Source organism: Triticum urartu, chromosome 5A (assembly GCF_056163025.1).
Source record: "Triticum urartu cultivar PI428250 chromosome 5A, HENAU_Tu73, whole genome shotgun sequence".
In the NCBI taxonomy this organism is placed as follows: Eukaryota; Viridiplantae; Streptophyta; class Magnoliopsida; order Poales; family Poaceae; genus Triticum; species Triticum urartu.
In genome coordinates this window covers 355,148,947-355,152,496 of record NC_141877.1, presented here as the reverse complement: position 1 = coordinate 355,152,496, position 3,550 = coordinate 355,148,947, and positions in this window count along the sequence as shown.

Here is a 3,550-nt window from a genome sequence, read left to right as displayed (position 1 = left end):
TATTTCCCTTGGTTGGGATTTGTTAGTTGTTACAATATTCACTCTAAATTAAATGACTGGCAAGCCATTTGCCTTGCTTCAAAGAAAATATGACAGTCACAACCGAGTTGAAAAGGGCAAGAACATCTAACTCCAGCTTACAAACTGTACAAAAGCACGAGGGTTAATTGTTCATCAAGTTTACAAAAAAACCAGGTTGAAAAGGGCAACAACATCTAACTCCAGCACTGTTTTTGGCAGTCACAGTCAAATGGATCGGTCATGTCCATAGAATGAACAGCCTGGGTCATAAAATTTACTGGATTATGACCACAATATGTTGTAAATAGAAGCCCGACACGTTCAGAAGCTCTTTTGCCCACCTGAAACTCCTTTTTTTGCTCTTCCACATACCCATTCGTCAAAACCATGCTGCTGATAAACTTAAGCTTGATGGACAATAGTAACCTCACATTCAGCAGGAAGAATGTGACAAATCTAGTGTTTGCACAGTTGGCTACATATCATTCTAGCATTATTGTCTTCAATCGAATCTCATGAGAAGTGAGAAAATCCCGATGCTTACGAATGCACCGATTGGTTATAACTTTCTTACCCCGTCCTGTTGCCTAAATAGACGTGAAGATTGAAAACAGTTAAGGTCTAAAAAAAGGAGTGTCGAAAGAGCAACATCTGAACGGTTAATTCTAGTACACTATATGTGGGCTTCCAATGTGCGTGAAATTATCACCTTTATATACAACTTCTCCAGACATGGAAAGCGTTGCATCAAGCCAATAATCTTGTTCAGATCAAAACTATTCATTTGGATATATAAGATCTTGACAGAATCCAGCACCATTGATAGGCCATCCATGGAGAAACTCTTCATTGAGCATAGAACATAATATTAGTACAAAATGTGTACTCCAAGATGACATATAACTTATGCGCAGAAATTTAAAATGCAGCTTATGGTTACAAGTGTAGATGATAATGTAAAGTACCCGAAGAACTATGGAGCCAAGCACCATATTGAAATGAGCATAGAGATCATGTATTACACCCAAGGTCTCCAGTTTAGGCGCAGAGAGGACGGTTATTTGCAACGATGAATAACTAGAATCAATGATCAACCTTTGAAGTGAAGCGGCACATTGGATGTTGAGCTGCCTTTCGTCCAAACAAATTCTAATTCTTACAAGGTTAGGCGACTTTCTTTGGAGATAACCGATTCTAACTGTGAAAACAAGCACCAAACACTCCAGGGCAGGGCAACTGGAGTGGATGATGCTGTGCAATGAGGCCTCCGATATATGAACCCGCACAAGTGAAAGTTTCTTCAGAAATGGGAGTCGAAGGTTTAGTACCAGATTGTCTGGTAGGTCGCATAGCGCAAAGGTGGCAGTGTGGAGAGAGGAGGAAAACCGCGAGATGGACATCGGTGCTGAGGGCACAGGTAGATGGCGTTCGGTATCTGGTAGGTGATTTCCAGGGGAATAGTAGAACTCAAGCAGCTGTAGTTCCCCCCCCCCAATATAAATGAAAAGAGTTACATTAGGGTTTTACCCTACTGTGTTTGCTAAAAAAAGCAGCTGTAGTTCTGTGAATTCAGGGGATTTCAGCCAGGCATCCACCGTGCAGGGCATGGTATGCTTGCTCAGGTAGCATGACGGGATGCACAGGCTTTGAACGGAGCCCTGGTGGGAGGAGATGATGGCTCTGGGTATTTCAAAATCATTGAAGAGAGATAGCTGACGACAGTCGAGGTTAAGGGGCACGTCGCGCCATAGAGGGCGCCACCGAATTGAGAGGACTTGGGTGTGGCAGCAATCCTTGGTGGGAAGAAGCGAGATGATCTCCCCAAGGACGGCGTCTGGGAGATCGCTGATGCGGTCCACCCAAGATTCTACGGGTTCCTGGGATCCGGTGGGGGAGGGGTCGTCGCTTCTCCCCGCGCTGCCAGGTGCGGGATCTACAACAGGCGTCGCCGCTGACGGGAGCCTCATCTTCTTGGCGCTGGGGTCAGCCGAATCCATTTTCCTCGAGGGCATCGCTTCGCGCTCATGGATTTGAGCAGAGTAACGAATGATGAGCCTAGTTGTAGTGTGAGCGAAGAAGAAGGGGAGCTGGGGTTTTTCTGTAGTAGTGAGGAAGAAGGGGAGCTGGGGTTTTCTGTAGGAGTGAGGTAAGGAATTTGGGGGTACGAGTGGAGCGAGCTGACGCGAGGTGGGTGGGAGTGAGGAGGAAGAAGGACACCCCATTTTTTTTTGGGGGGGGGGGCGGTGTGCTGGGTGTGGGTAGCGCGTCTCATTCAGTAAATATATGGACTTTTGAATTGATTTTAATATTTACTAGGGTGGATGGGCTGTTTTGTCTTGGGTCCAGAGAAACAATTACTACTAGTACAGTGGAGACACTCTACAGCTACCCAGAAAAACAATTACTACTAGTACAGTGGATACAATACCCCTTCTGGCTCCTCCTAGGTCATCGAAACGTCTCCCTCTACTGAATGCCGTTATACTTTTGTTCACCGACATGCGGGCCATGCAGCGCGCGGGCCCAAATGCCATCCACCAAATTAGAAGGCAGTATGCAGGCGGAGAGTCACCCCGGTCGTAGCGCAGCAATAACGAGCCGTCGTATCACAAAACCCCACCTCCCCGCAGTCTAAGTTTGACAGACAAAGCAACCATCATTTCACTCTTTGCTGAATCCCCTTCTCCCTCACCGTCTTCAAGAAAGGCAACACTCACATCTGCCACTGTTCTTCTCTCCTAACGAAGGGAAGGTAAGCGGATCCGTGATGTTGGTATATTTTCATTCAGAGAAAAAAAGAACTTTTGCAAAGCAGTAACTGATCCTCACTCTCTTTTTTGTTTCATTGTCATTGAGATTGTGTTTTCCCTAGTATTCGTCAGTTTCATAATGGACCAAGGAGAACCAGGCAAAGATCTGCCGATATTGGAGCAGACGCGGGAGGCTGATCCCCACGAGACACAGAGCTCCAAGAATATGGAGGCAGCCACCGAGCCAACCCCAGATACGCTCACGACCACTACTGAGATGGTCAACGCCCCGTTTGAGGTTACAACCCCCGTGGCACTGCAGGAGCAATTTTCCCCCTTCGAGGATGTGTCCCCCCTCCCCACTGAGCTGCCCAAGGTGATTTTCTTCTTTGCCGATCTCGATTGTGGTTTTTCATCTAAGTATGTGGTGATGAATAATGCAAAATTTTATTAGCTTCGATGCCTTGCTATACATGGTGGTTTAAAAACTTGTGTTTCTTATACTGGAAAGTAATTCAGAATTTGTTTCTGTTTCAATTAGAGCCCTGGTGCAGACAAGGATTGTGTGGTTGTACATGTCACTCGCTATGAGGCGGATGACCTGAATATACGCACTGGGAAAATAGAGTTTTTAGGCTGTTGGATCCTGGAAGCCATTTGCGCTTATACCAATGAAGAGTTGTATTCTAGCCTCACTATTGTCAGGCGTGTTGTCTAGGGTGTACTGAAGCACAAGAAGTTCAAAGCTACTCCTTTGTTTGTGAGGCATACTGTTCTTG